The sequence below is a fragment of the Vombatus ursinus genome, unplaced genomic scaffold (assembly GCF_900497805.2).
Source record: "Vombatus ursinus unplaced genomic scaffold, bare-nosed wombat genome assembly UNPS02014784.1, whole genome shotgun sequence".
In the NCBI taxonomy this organism is placed as follows: domain Eukaryota; kingdom Metazoa; phylum Chordata; class Mammalia; order Diprotodontia; family Vombatidae; genus Vombatus; species Vombatus ursinus.
Window position 1 is genome coordinate 11,454,182 of NW_020954562.1, and position 15,828 is coordinate 11,470,009.

Here is a 15,828-nt window from a genome sequence, read left to right on the forward strand (position 1 = left end):
TATATTAACCTATGCAAAATGAAGTGAGCAGAACAAGTACACAGTAACAGCAATATTGTAAGGATGACCACTTGTAAAAGACTTAGCCACTCTGATCAATACAATGATCCAAGACAATTCCAAAGGAACCATTAAGAAAAATGCTATTCACATTCAGTGAGAGAACTGATGAACTCTGAGTACAGATTGAAACATACTTTTTTACTTTCTTGATTTTTCTTATTTGCGTGTTTGTATGTTTTCTTTTGCAGCATGGCTAATATGTAAATATGCTTTGTATGACTTCACACATTTAATAGATACACTGCTTGACTCCTCAAAGGGAAGGAGGGAATTTGGAACCCAAATTTTTCAAAATGAATGTTAAAAATATTTTACATGTAATTGGGAGATATTTAATGAAATAAATAAAAATTATTTTTAAAAGGAAAGATGTTTATAATAGCCCAAGCACTAGGAATACAAATATAAATGCGAAGACAATCTCCTCCTTCAAGGAGCTTAAATTCTAATAAAACATGGATTCTTAACTTTTGGATGCTATGGACCCCGCTATGGACCCCTTTGACAGTCTAGTGAAATCTATGGACCCCTTTCCAGAACAATATTTTTAAATTTATAAAATAAAATGCATAAGCCTACAAAGGCAATCGATTATATTGAAATCCAATTTACCAAAGTAATTAAAAACAAGTTCATTGGACTCAGATTAAGAATCTCTGCAGTGGAGGGAGACAACACATTTAACAGAGTGAGTGCTGTACTTTGGCCTAGAAAATTATGGTGATTGTACTTGGCCCCTGTTAGACCAAACTCAAACAACAAACAGAGCTGCCAGAAAGGCTATGAAGAAGATGGTCTGTAAGTAGGCAACAAAGTGAAGCACGACCGGGACTGCCTAAATTAGTGGGCTTGTTGAGACTATCACCAGTCAGGACAGTACCAATGCAGAAGTTTCAGAGATGAAAGACATAGGAGCTACTAAGATAACCAAATGCCATGTACTCCACAAATTCAATTCATATTTTAGCAACAAAGACAGGCCGTGAAAGAGAGATACTCAACGTAGAAATTTCCCTTACATAGAACACTGGTTCAGCTGATCCAAATCATCCACAGAAAAATTGGTTTCTATGATAAAATACTGACCACTGCAATAATAAAATATTGGCTAACTTGGCAAAATAATGTCTGGTCAGCGTCCATAAACAGCAACTCAGGGAGAGGCTTTGGGATGTATGTTACACTGAGAGAAAAAAGCCCAGGAAATCAAACAGTTATGCAGCTAAGTAGAACAGAACCCTAGAATAAGATCAGAGGTTAGAACCATTTATATCACAATGACAATAAAGCTTTAATGGAAGGTTTCTTGAAACTACATTGGTCTTTTGTCTCTATTATTTTTGCCTCAATTACTCAGGTTGCAAGCTGCCAAATCTCTCAGAAAATCTCTACAGTACTGAGGGACAATAAAAGATCAAAAACTCAGACAGGAGTAGAAATGAAATAGAGCCTGAAGAGATATGGGGGAAATACTAGGAACTGTATTGTAAAAGAAAATGAGGCAGAAATTGTGGCTATGAGAAGAAAATTGTTAGTTAATATTCAATATATACCTAAAAGGTGGCACAGTTAGGAAAGGAAGATACTGTTTGGACATCGGGGAGAACTAGGGACCTAAGAATGTTAAATGTAGCATCAGGAAACCTGAGGTGGACTCCTAGCACTGAAACTTATTGACTGTGGCCATCCTGAACCTCAGTTTCCTCTTCTAATGATGATTATGGTAATACTTACACTACCTACTACCTAATAGGATTATAGCATCTGCCAAATCCAGTGCTCTTTCCACCACACTGAAGTGTGATTAATATCTACTTTTAAACTTTAGAAACACATGGCTAGAAACAATATATTTGATGTGTGTCCTCATAATTGAACTCATATTGAACATTTGGAACAGAAAACTCCACCAAGGTCATGTTAACTATGATTAAATTCATTTTTTCTAAAACATGTTAAAAAGGTAAAGAGAATAAACAATCATTCAAAGCACTTTCCAACGTCTATAAAAGATCATCTCAATACATTAGAACAGGTTCATTCATAAAGCCAGGACTGATATAAAGTCAGGTCCATGGTGTTGAGTAACTAAGGTTGTTACAGAATTTCCTAACTATCACATTTTGAACCATGTTTTCATGAAGGGTTACATAAAAGTATTCCCTAAAAGGCAAGTAAAGTTACAGACTTGAAGTATACTTAATACTTAATACTTATGCATATCTGTATATTTAAAAATCAATTTATGTTTTTAAAAATATATGCCACATCTATACTAGATGGTAGAGATGGTTGCCAGGATACAAACTTGTGTGGCATTACTTACCACAAAACTAAAAATAAACCTGTCAAAAACGAACATTTTTCAATTTTTTTATCCAAATACTTGGACTGTCTTCTCAATTTTTAGAATTTGACATAAATCATTTTCACATATTTGCCAAATTCACTGATACGTTAAAACCTTACTTCAATTATTAACTGCCTACTATGTGCTAATTACTGTACAATTATTTTTAGTGCTGTAATAGCTGATTTAAGAAACTTCAAAATCAATATTAAAATTTTAAAAGATTTAAGTAATGACCTGTTTTGTCTGATATAAGCTGAAACCCTTTATGTCTTATTCTCATTATTATGAAGTTAGTTTGAAGAAGACTTAAACCTTCACTAGATGGGCTCCTTATCTACTTCAATCTATCCTGAAAACTGCAAGAGCAAATCTATACTAATGAATTCTTTCCTTCAAAAACAAAATGTATATAGAAATTGAATTTTGGCCCCATAGAAGACTAATAACTGGAAAGCCACAATTCATGCACTGCCTTTTAAATATGCTCCAAAAGACAGAAAGACAATAGTTTCAACTTAACCAACAGTGTTATTTATAGGATAAAAATCAATCTTTCAAATAAACTATTTCTTGCTTATAGTAAAATTTAAACATTACATTTTATTTACAGCATTTTATCAAGATTTCATATAAAGACGAATTTGGTCAATCCCAAAGCTTTGTTTATAAACTGACACATATAATCATTAAAGATTTAGAAAAGTTCAACTCTCATCATTTCAAAGACCTTCCACAACTATCTTCATTTTAAATATTATCTAGCAGAAATTGAAAAATATTTCACATGGAAGACTTATAGTTAAATAGCTGATTAATGAAATTATTGTCTAAAAACCAAGTTAAAATTTAATCTCAAATTAAAATTTAGTTGATGAAAAAGATTCACTGTATAAAGATGAGTTTTATTAATATAATTAAATTAGGCAAATTTCATTAAAAGTAACCAAAAGTAGCAAAAAAGTCTGTAAAGAATGCTACATCTCCATTTCACATAAGTAATTTTAAACATCCCATATTTAAAATGATTTCATCACAACCCTTTACACCAATGTTTGCAAAAAGAAAAGACTACTTATATGCTTGAGTTTAACACTTTAATTTCTGAGAATCTAGCTGAAAAACCAGATTAGGCCTTGAACTTTATCAAGATAAGCCCCTGGCATCCACTAATCACCAAAGTGAATCTCAAAATAAGATAAGAAGAAGATTTTTGGCATGGGAATACACACAAACACCTTGCTGTTCACAAAAGCCCACAACCTGGCAGGCTTTCAGCAAAGCTCCAGTCATGTAGCTGTTACTGTATACTTTCCAGCTATAGCTTAGAAGTTGATAATCCTTAAGATATGAGGAGTGTTCTGATTTCTGACACAGCATTCCTGAGATAAATGCATGATCAGAAGGATGCTTTGAAATTCTCAGAGATATTCCACTGCTACATGGCTACATAGGAATAGCTTTTAAATAGGTGTCTCTCTTTCAACAGGAAAAAAAAAGCCTTCGTGTTAACTCATTGAGCTATATGCTGCTAGATAAGAGATTAAATAAAAACCATATATGGGAAAATCCACATTCTGAATTCCTAAGTTCAAAAACCTTCCCCTATGCTTTTTACATCAGTCAAATCCTTGGGATTGATACAATTCTGAAATGATTCTGAATTCTTGAAATATTTCAACAATGGATTTCATTCCCATACTATTTTTAAAACAAAAATTTATAAATAATAGCTCTGAAATATACATATATATATACATATATATGTAAGGACAAAAATTTCATCAATTATTTAATCAATGTATTAAATGAAACAATTCCATCTACATTTTAAAAGGTAATATACATATTTTTAAACTTAAAATCTTAAATAAAGAAGGTAAAAACGGAACCTCCCCCCCCCCCAAAAAAATGGAGCTTTCTAAAGTCATCATAATTACTCATATACAACAGGAACTCACTTGAGATCTGACTTCCCTATTTCTGTGGCTGCACAAATGCTCAAAATCAGCGTTAGGATATTTCTCTCTCTGTATCCCACCATCAAACCAGTTGCCAAATCCTATCAAAACACAATCTCCTTCCCTTCCAACCCTTCTTTTAATTCCCAATGATAATGTATTACCATAAGTCTCCTCTTTACCAGTTCTCATGGGCTACTGCAATATCTTCCCCATTTCCTATGTCTTCTCCTTCTTTTAATCCATTCTTCATATAGCTTGTCAGAATCATCTTCTTAAAGCACAGAATTTATCATGTCACTCTTCTGCTCAACATCTTTCAATGGCTCCATAAAGTCTGTTCACTGTATTCTTTCAAGGCTCCCCAAAATCAGTTGCCACATCTCACCTTTTAACATTCCTCCTGCCCATGCACTCCATACAGGAACAAACCATCCTCCTCCTCCCTGACTCTTGTTCACATCCCACATTTTCCCATCTCTGTACCTTACACTATTCCTCATATCTGGAGTGCCTTCCCAGAAGCAATTTCCTCCTATTGAAATCATATAATAAGATTATTTACTAAAAGAACTTTATTTTAGATAGGTAAGTGGTGGCTGTTTTTTTATTGAGTAGTTCGAAAATGGGGAAGCCTATTAAAGAAAAGACTAAATGAAGACTGTGTGTGAGAAGTAGGAAAAAAAGAACAGAAACTACTCATACACATCAAGCAGATTCTGAAGGAACCTCTTGAATTCTGACAACAATGAATAGCTCCTTGAGCAACATCTCCTAAAGCTTATGATGCTTTCATTATGTGAACATAAGCTCATTCTACCAAAATAAGTCTATTCATGGAAATACTATTATTTATGTATAAATTATTAATTCTTTAAAAAAAAAGCACTGGAATGACCACTTTTGTGATGAAATACTCTACTATGGACCCCAGTTGGCTTACGTTTAAAGAAAAAACAGAATTTACTTTGAAAATATCCTATGGAAAGGGAGCCAAAAGAATCACCTTATGAATTTATACAAAGAGAGATGAATTAGCTTAAGAGAGTCACTCTTTTCATATAATATAGTCACATGTATACAAGCACAGGTAATTTCAGTCTGTCATATGTAAGTTATAATTTGGGTCTTTCATAAAAAACCAGCTGTAATATAATTTGTAAAAGCACAGCTTCAGAACAATTCAAAAATATCTTTATCTAAATTCTAAGGGTATATTAACACCTACATTATTAACTATAAATCAAGATTTGCTTACATGGTCCTGTCTGGGAAAAAAAGAATATTGAATTTATTCTGCTAGCTATTAAGTTCTGCTGAATACACAGTTTATTTCACAAGTGAATTATCACTGCATTTATTTAAAGATTCAAGTCACATGGAATTATGTAAATACAATGAAATGCTAATTAGCTGTGTTATGAATTTAAATGAGCATGAAAATCAATTTAAATTATTTTCCATACACATAACTATTTTCTTTAAGGACATATAGATAAGGGGTGTTGTCTTCATCTGTGATTTCAACAGTATAGGTAGGGAACTGCTAGTAAGAAAACTGTCAATAAGGAAACTTCCTCCATTAAAGTATATTTATTGTCTAGGGTAATGAAAGGTTAAATGACTTTCTCAGGGTCCCGTAGCCAATATGTATCCAAGGTAGAATTTGAACCCAAGTATTGCTGATTCTGAGGCTGGCTCCATAACAGCTATACCATGCTGCCTGTCTTATGGAACACAAGACAGAATTAAATATATACAATAATGAATATGAAATGCCTAGAAAAACTCATAGTTATCAGGAGAAAAAGTAAGTAAACTTATTTTTTTTAAATCTCCTCATTTCCAACTGAGAAAACTAAGGCCCAGAAAAGTTAAATAGCTTGCACAGTACGTAAATGAAAGAACCTGTGCTATAAATCCATGATAATCTAAAATGTGAAATCATGTTTTGTATTAATCAACAAGTATTTCTTATATATCTATTATGTACCTGACACTGAGCTTGGTGCTAAGCATACAAATGCAGTGAATGAAACAATCTCTACTCAACGGAAGCTTCTATTTTAAAAGAAAAGATGACAAATACATGTTTTAACATATAGAATATAAAGAGAATAAATACAAAAATTCATATCAATAGAAATAGAAAAAATATTGCGTATGCCAAACTTTAACCTCAAATTTAAATCTTATATTTATTTCAGCCAAATTTCAATTGTTTTAATTCACAGGAATACAAGGTAGGTGAAGAAGGAGAGCACTAGCAGGTGAGGAGAGAAGAACAGGCTTCATGTAGAACAGCAGTTTTCAAAATGCAGTACACACAGACTCTTGGGTATACCCAAAATCCTTTTAAAGGGTCTGAGGAGTCAAAACTATCTTCATAATACTACTAAGATGTTTTCATTTCTAAAATGATAAATATTGATAGAGATAACCCACATAAACAAAAGCTCTCTTTGAGGGATGCTTAATAATTTTTAAGCATAAAGGGTTCCTGAGATGAAAAAGTTCGAAAACTACCAGTCAGTAGTGCATCTTGAAAGACAAGAGGGATTTCATAAGGTGGAAATGGAGGAGTGAGTGCACAGGCATTTAGTAAAGCCAGTGGAAAGACACAGAGATAAGAGCTGGAGTGTCACATGTAAGGAAAAAAGAGAAGTCCAGTTTGGTTGGATCACAGGGTGTGGAGGCTAGGGAGGAATACTGCAATGAGGCTGTTTGGGGCAAAGATCTGAAGGGATTTAAAAAGCTAAACAGAGGAGTTCATACTTTGTCATAGAACCAAGACTCTTGACCTTTTTTGTGATGTGGACCCCTTTGGCAATCTGGTGAAGTTTATGGACCCCTTCTCAAAATTGTGTGTGTGTGTGTGTGTGTGTGTGTGTGTGTGTGTGTGTGATACAAAGGATTACAAAGGAAACCAATTATATTCACAGACCTCTAGATAACAACACCCTGTCTTAGATGCAATAGGCAATCAAAGATATTTTTAATTTAGGGAAGTGACAAGGTCAGATCTATGCCTAAGGCAAATTTCTTTTGTAACTGTGGAGGACACACTGAAGTAGGTAGAGAATTGAGGTAGGAAAATCAATTAGGAGATTTTGTAATAACCTAGACAAGAGATGATAAGAGCCCAAACTGAGGCAGGAACTGTGTAAATAAAGAACATGGGTCAGTTACAGGTTATGGTGAAGTAGAAATGGCAAGATCTGACAAATGATTAGATACATGGGGTGAGAAGTCAAGGAGAATACTAAGGTAAAAAAACTGGAAAACAAGAAGGATGTAGGTGATTAACTGAAATAAAAAACTTTGGAAGAAGGAAAAACTTGAAATGGAAGAAAATGAGTTTTATTTTGAACAGGCTGAATTGGAAATGTCTCTGAGACAGCCAGTTTGAAATGCCCAATAGATAATTAGCTATGTGGGATTTAAAATTCAGAGAAAAGGTAACTAGACAAATAAACCTGAGTTACTGGCATAGAGATAATTAAATTCATGTGAGCTGATGAACTCAACCATAAAGAAAGAGAAGAATAAGGGACCTAGGTCATAGCTTTGGGAAATATTTGCAATGGGGAATGTGTAGAAAATGAGGAGAAGTTAAAGAGGTGGTAGGAGAATCAGGAGAGAATGGTGTCATGAAAGCCCAGAGAGACAGCATCCAGTAAGAGAAGGTAGGCAACAGTGCCAAATGCAAAAGATAGGTCTAGAAGGATGAAGAATAAAAAGAGACCAAGAAATTTGGCAATTAAGTGATCATTCATAACTTTTGAAATTTAAAAATATTCATTTTGTTCAGGGGTTTTTAGAAAGGAACTGAATATATAAAATGATAATTTATAAATTATACTTTCGTAAACAGATACATACATGTATATGACAACTTTGACCTTAAATTTAAATCCAAAATTTATTTCAGCCAAATTTCACATTAACATCTGTGATATGTCTCAAGTAATTGAAAATAATAACAGCATTTATCTGTAGGTCTTATTTCTTCAAAGTAATTTCAATTTGTAATTTCTTATGTGCCCTATGAGATAGGTAAGGAATTATTATCCCTATATTATTGAGAAACTAAGAGAAAATGAAATTTACATAACTATGTCCAATGTTCCAGAGTTTGAGGGCATAAACTAGGATTAAAAGCTCTTACTGGAATTTATTATATTAAAAGCTACTGGCAGCTATTGTCAGCTATAAATTAGCAAACACAAATAACCTTCTACCTAACAGAATTCTACAAATCCCAAATTGTTATTTTTACAACAAACTTAAAATTATTAAATTATGAAACCCTGTGATAAAATTTGATTTTTTTGCTTAAAAAAAAAGAGAAGAAAAACTTGTGAACTATAAACCAACATGACTCCCTGGACATATTTAAAGAAATTGCTCCTAACTATGCCAAAAGGGCTATAAAACTCTGCACACACTTTGATCCAGCAATACTACTTCTAGGTCTGTATCCCAAAGACATCATAAAAAAGGGAAAATGACCCAAATGTACAAGAATATTTATAGCAGCTCTTTTTGTGGTGGCAAAGAATTGGAAATTGAAGGGATGTCCATCAACTGGGAACTGGCTGAACAAGCTGTGGTATATGAATGTAACGGAATATTACTGTGCTATAAGAAATGATGAGCAGGCAGATTTCAGAAAAACCTGGAAAGATTTACATGAACTTATGCTGAGTGAAGAGAGCAGAACCAGGAGAATATAGTACATGGTAACAGCAACATTATGCAATGATCAACTCTGATTGACTCAGTTCTTCTTAGCAATACAATGATCTAACACAATTTCAAAAGACTCAAGATGGAAAATGCTATGCGCATCCAGAGAAATAACTATGGAGTCTGAATGAAAATCAAAGAATACTGTTTTCTATTTTTTTTTCTTTCTCATAGTTTTTCCTCTTTGTTCTGATTCTTCTTTCACATGACTAATGTGGAAATATGTTTAATATGACTGTACATGTATAATCTATATCAGATTGCTTGCTGGCTTGGGAAGGAGAAAAAAATTTGGAACTTAAAATCGTGTGTGTGTGTGCGCGCACGCGTGTGTGTGTGTGATGGGTGATTTTCTTTTTTTTTTATTTTCACATTAGTCATATTTTAAAGAAGAATCAGCACCAATGGGAGGAACCACAAGAAGGAAGAAACCAAAAAAAAAAAAAAGAGAGAAATAGCAAATAGTATGCCTCAATCAGCATTCAGACCCCATAGTTCTTTTTCTGGATGTGGACAGTATTTTCCATAATGAGTCTTTTGGAGTTGTCTTAGATCCTTGCATTGCTGAGAAGAGCTAAGTCTATCAAAGTCAGTCATCACGCAATGTTGCTGTTACCGTGTACAATGTGGAACTCAAAACCTTATAAAAGTGAATGTCGAAAACTATCTTTACATATAATTGGAAAATATAAAACACTATTAAGTTGGAGGAAAAAGAAGTTGCTCCTATGCAAAAAAAAGTTAGGAATTTATCTTTTAAAAATGGCTTTTAAGCCTGTTCAAAGGGCAGAGAAGAGAAACAAACTAGCTCATTGTTTTTGTAATCACACCTGGTTGTTGACATAAAACTTATATTTCCCACCATTTTATTCAACAGACTTGAATTTAAATGAACACGGAATTTTTGAAAAAAGTGAACTGATCCTGAAAGCATGAAGATTTGTCAGGATATTTAAAAATTACCAACTATTAAAGAAATTGTAAAAAGAAAGCCTTCCAAAAGTTCTTTGAATAATAACTGACTCCACTGATCCCCTAGCTATCATTCCTTACCAATGAAACCATAATCTACAATCTCTGATTTCTCCCACATTCCTTATCAAAGGAAAAAGTCATCAAATTGAGCTGACTTCACTCATTAGAAAAATCACAGCACTTCCATTAATTTTTCCTTAAGAAACACATATTTAAATCATTATATATTTGGAATTCATTGTACTTTACAATGTAAAATATTGATTTAAATCTAATCTCAAACTGCATTCAAATTCCCAGCAGTTCTCATAGAAAAAAAGAGCAACTTAATTACTCTGTATCCTTGGGTTTATCCAATGCTGTAGTGAAATACTATATGTGATATTAGTTTTGAAGACTACTCGCTATTAATCTTAAGATTGATCTGCCTTCATTCATTCTTTTTTCGTTGTTTTTCTTTTTCTCTTTTTTGTTTTTGGTCCAGATCTGTGAATCCCTTGGAAAAGGGAACTCCTATGATATAGTTACCCATGTGTCTCTCCAACATATCTATAGCTCACACTCTTCAGTATTTTTCTTTATTTCTTTGAAATTTATCTGGTTTTGCTCATTAAAATGAATTTTAGTACAAAACTAAATCTATAGTTTATTTTAGGTAGTATCTTAATTTTTATTACACTGAACAATGAATCTTTCCCCAATTATTTAGTTTAGCCTTTATTTCTGTAAAGATTATTTTGTAGTTATATTTTTGTAAATCTTACATCTGTCTTGGTAGGCTAACTTACTGATATTTTATGTCTTCTGTAGTTATTTAACCCAGAATTTCTTAATCTTTTTCTCTGGTCTTTTGTTAATATTATATAGTAATTATGAAATTACGGATTTATTTTATGTCCTACTTTGTTAATAATCTGTCAAATAACAAGTAGAAAGAATTTTGCTTCCTCTTTGCTAATGTTTCCTCAACCTCTCTTTTCATACTGTTATAATCAGCATTCAAGAATGTCAAATAATAGTGGAAGGGTGTGCCATCCTTATCTAATGCCTGAACTGAATGAGAAAGCTTCTAGTGTTTATCATTACAAAAAAATTATAGCTCTTCATTTTAGATAAATGTGTTTTAGCATGTTAAGAGACCTTCTATACCTATGCTTTGAAGGGTTCTTAATATAAATGAATTCTCAAAGGCTTTTTCTGTATAACTTGACATAATCATGCAGTTTTCACTCTTTTTGTAATCTGTGAATTATGCTATACTTTCTTTTATCCATTTTTTTATTAATAAATTTATTTATTCTTAGTTTTCAACATTTACTTCCACAAGATTTTGAGTTCCAAATTTTCACCCCATCTCGCCCCTCACCCCACCCCAAGATGGCATGCATTCTGAATACCCCTTCCCCTAGTCTGCCTTCCCTTCTATCTCTCCCCCACTTCTCTTATCTCCTTCCCCTACTATTTTCCTGTAGGGCAGGATGGATTTCTGTACCCCATTTCCTGTATTTCTTATTTCCCAGTTGCATATGAAAACATTTTTTTTAAACATGTGTTTTTAAAACTTTGGGTTCCAAATTCTCTCCCTTCTTCCCTCCCCACCCACCCTCATTGAAAAGGCAAGCAACTCAATATAGGCTATATATGTGCAGTTACACAAAACATTTACATAGTAGACATGCTATGAAAAACTAACTCTATTTCCCTTAATCCTATCCCGCCCTCCCCCATTTATTCTATTCTTTCTTTTGACCCTGTCCCTCCTCAGAAGTATTTGCATCTGATTAACCTCCTTCCCAATCTGCACTCCTCTCTATCATCCCCCTTCTGTCTTGTTCCCTTTCCCCCCTATTTTCCTGTAGGGTAAGACAGATTTCCATACCCAATTGAGTGTGCATGTTATTCCCTCCTTAAGTCAAATCCTATGAGAATAAGATTCACTCATTCCCTCTCACCTTCCCCTGTTTTCCCTCCAGTATAAGAGCCTTTTTTTTTCTGTTTTTTTGTGAGATAATTTACCTTGTTCTACCTCTCCCTTTCTCCTTCTCCTAGTATAATCCTCTCTCACCCCTTAATTTTATTCTCCAGATATGACCCCTTCATCTTCAACTCACCTTGTGCCCTCTATCTATCTATCTATATCTACCTATCTATCTATCTATCTATATATATATATATATACACATACATATAATTTTTTCCCTCCAACTACCCCAATACTGACAAAGGTCTCATGAGTTACAAATATCATCTTTCCATGCAGGAATGTAAACAGTTCAACTTTAATAAGTCTCTTATGATTTCTCTTTCCTGTTTACCTCTTCATGTTCCACTTGAGTCTTGTATTGGAAAGTCAAATTTTCTATTCAGCTCTGGTCTTTTCATCAAGAATACTTGAAAGTCCTCTATTTCACTGAATGACCATTTTTTTCCCTTGAAGGATTATACTCAGTTTTGCTGGGTAGGTGATTCTTGGTTGTAATCCTATTTCCTTTGCCCTCCAGAATATTATATTCCATGCCCTGAGGTCCCTTAATGTATAAGCTGATAACTCTTGTGTTATCCTGATTGTGTTTCCACAATACTTGAATTGTTTCTTTCTGGCTGCTTGCAATATTTTCTCCTTGACCTGGGAACTCTGGAATTTGGCTGCAATATCCCTAGGAGTTTTCCTTTGGGGAATCTCTTTCAGGAGGAGATCCGTGGATTCTTTCAATTTATATTTTGCCCTCTGGTTCTAAAATATCAGGGCAGTTTTCCTTGATCATTTCTTGAAAGATGATGTCTAGGCTCTTTTTTTGATCATGGCTTTCAGATAGTTCAATAATTTTTAAATTCTCTCTCCTGGATCTATTTTCCAGGTCATTTGTTCTTCCAATGAGATAGTTCACATTGTTTTCTAATTTTTCATTCTTTTGGATTTGTTTTACAGTGTCTTGATTTCTCATAAAGTCATTAGCTTCCAATTGCTCTATTCTAATTTTTAAGGAAGTATTTTCTTCAGCAAGCTTTTGGACTTCTTTTCCATTTGGCCAATTTTTCTTTTTAGGGCATTTTTCTCCTCATTGGCTTTTTGGACCTCTTTTGCCATTTGGGTTAGGCTATTTTTTAAGGTGTTATTTTCTTCAGTATTTTGGGAGTCTCCTTTAGCAAACTGTTGACTAGTTTTTCATGATTTTCCTGCATCACTCTCATTTCTCTTCCCAGTTTTTCCTCTACTTCTCTTACTTGCTTCTCAAAATCCCTTTTGAGCTCTTCCAAGGCCTGGGACTGTTTCATATTTTTCTTGGAGGCTTTGGATGTAGGAGCTTTGGCTTTGTTGTCTTCTTCTGGTTGTATGTTTTGATCTTCTTTGTCACCAAAGTAAGATAATATAGTCTGACTCTTATTGCACTGCTTACTCATGATCCTAGCCAATTACTTGAGTTTTAAACTCTTTCTTAAGGTAAGAGTCTGCTTCCAAGGTGAAGAATGTACTGTCCCAAGCTTCAGGGGTTTATACAGCTGTTTTCAGAGATACTTCTAGGGACTTGTAAATTTTCATTTCTTCCAATGTGGTATGATAAGGGGCGAAGTGTTTCCTCTCCACTGCCACAACAAGCTCCACCACGCCAGCGCTCCTCCTCACCCCAGGACTCCCCCTCAGAACTGTGACCCAGATCCAGTCACGGGCAGAGCAAGAGATTCCTGCCTCAGCTCTGGCAAAGAGATCCCTGCAGTCCCCCTCTGATCAGCCACTCGATTCCCCCTCAATCTGTGGGCCAGAAGTTCAGGAGGCAGCCGCTGCCCCACAGGCCACGCTCAGGACTTGGCGGCTGAGACCTAGCTCCTTCTCTCACTGCAGTCACAGACTTTTCCCACTGACCTTCTAAATTGTCTTTGGCGTTCATGGGGTGAGAAGTCTGGAAACCACCACAGCTTCCCGTGATTCAGTCCTCTGAGGCCTGCTCCAGGTTCGCTGCGGCCTGTGTGCCCACGCCAAACTGCGTTCCTCTCCCCGCCCGGCGCAATATACCTTTCCAATCAGCCATCCAGGTTGTCTTGGGCTAGAAATTTGTTTCACTCTGTCTTTTTGTGGGTTCTAGAATTTGTTTAGAACCATTTTTTTACAGGTATTTGGAAGGGTTTGGGGGAGGGCTCAAGCAAGTCATTGCTTTCACTCCGCCATCTTGGTTCCGCCCCGCCACGCTATACTTTCTAACAATCTATTCTTGTTTGCTTTGTAAATAATGTTAACATGATGCATTAAGAAATAAAAATGGTATTAAATTAAACAAAGATGGAAGAATATCTGAAACAGATATAGAGGAAATACGTACTGAAAGCAACACAATTTTGAGGGTAATGGGAGATGAATTCTCAAGATATCTGAGGGGAAGATCTCATAAAAATCAGAGAAACCTGGGAAGATTTGTACACCTGATGTAAACTCTTCAATAAACAAGCATTTTTAAATTGTGTGCTAGGCACTAGGAATAGAAAGACAAAAATGAAAATACTGCTAAGGAGATTACATTCTACTGAGTGGCACAAGATGTACATACACACAAACATAATTAATACATACACGGCACATGCGTGCACATGTGCGTGCGTGTGTGTGTGCATCCAGAGACAGAGAGAAAAAGGAAGAAGGAGGAGGATAACACTAGTAACTGGGACATCAAAAAAGGCTTCATGAAGAACACAGTGTTTAACTAAGTCCTGAAGGAAGCTATAAATCCTGTGGAGTGCAAGCAAGAAGAGAAAGGCATATCAGTTTTAAATATGCAATGTACAGTCTGTGATATGGGATTAGAACTCAGTAGAGATACTGGGGCTAAATATATATGCCTGGAAGTCATCTTCAAGAAAATAATTAAGCCCATAGCTTCTGACAATGTCACCAAAAGAAAAAATATAAAGATAAAAGAGAACAAAGCCTATGACAAAGACATGGGGTGGGTGCACAGTTGCAAAGATAAGAAGGGAGACCATTTTAGGCATGAGGCATAGCCAACAAAAATGTCTGGAGTCAGTAAATAGCGTGTTCAGGTTGAGAAAAAAACAAGGAGTCCATGTTTGTGGATCACAGAGTATGTGGGAGGGTACAAAGGAGAACAAGACTGAAAAGGAGGAGGGAGCTTATCCAACAACTTTGAACGCCAGAGAATTTTATATTTAACTCTAGAGGTGAAAGGGAGTCACTCAAGTTTACAGAGTAGTAGCAATGTCAGCAGACAGAAGGGAGAGAATTCAAGAGATGTTACAAAGATAAAGTCAAGAGGCCTTGGCAGCAGAGAGGACATGGGGGATCGGGGTGTGAGTAAGGATTAACAGATGATACCTATCTTGTGAGCATGAATAACTGGGAGGAATGAAGACGAAAGAAACACACTGAGGTTTTGAACCAAGGTAACTAGAAGAATAGTGGAACTCTCAAAAGCAATAGTTCAGAAGACGGGAGGATTTGGAAGGAAAGATAATGAGTTCTGTTTTGGACACTTTTGATGTATCTTTGGAACCTTGAATTTTATATATCCAATATGTATTTGACGATGCAAGACTGTGGTTCAGGAAACCAGGCCTGAATAAAGAGATCTGGTAGTCATCTGCATGGAGATGATAAATGAAACCTTAAAAGGGGAAGAGGTAATCAAGTCAGAGAGTATAGAGAGGAAAAAGAATTAAGCCAAGATCAGGACCTTGGGGGATAACCACAGTTAAAAGAAATGACATGAATGAAGATTCATC

The 15,828-nt window shown here is 34.9% G+C and overlaps 1 protein-coding gene across 7 annotated transcripts in view; it reads right to left on the reverse strand.

The window, feature by feature from the left end:
- LRBA (LPS responsive beige-like anchor protein) overlaps positions 1 to 15,828 on the reverse strand; it is a 676,054-nt gene that overhangs the window by 494,520 nt on the left and 165,706 nt on the right. The gene's annotated exons all lie outside the window — the stretch shown is intronic.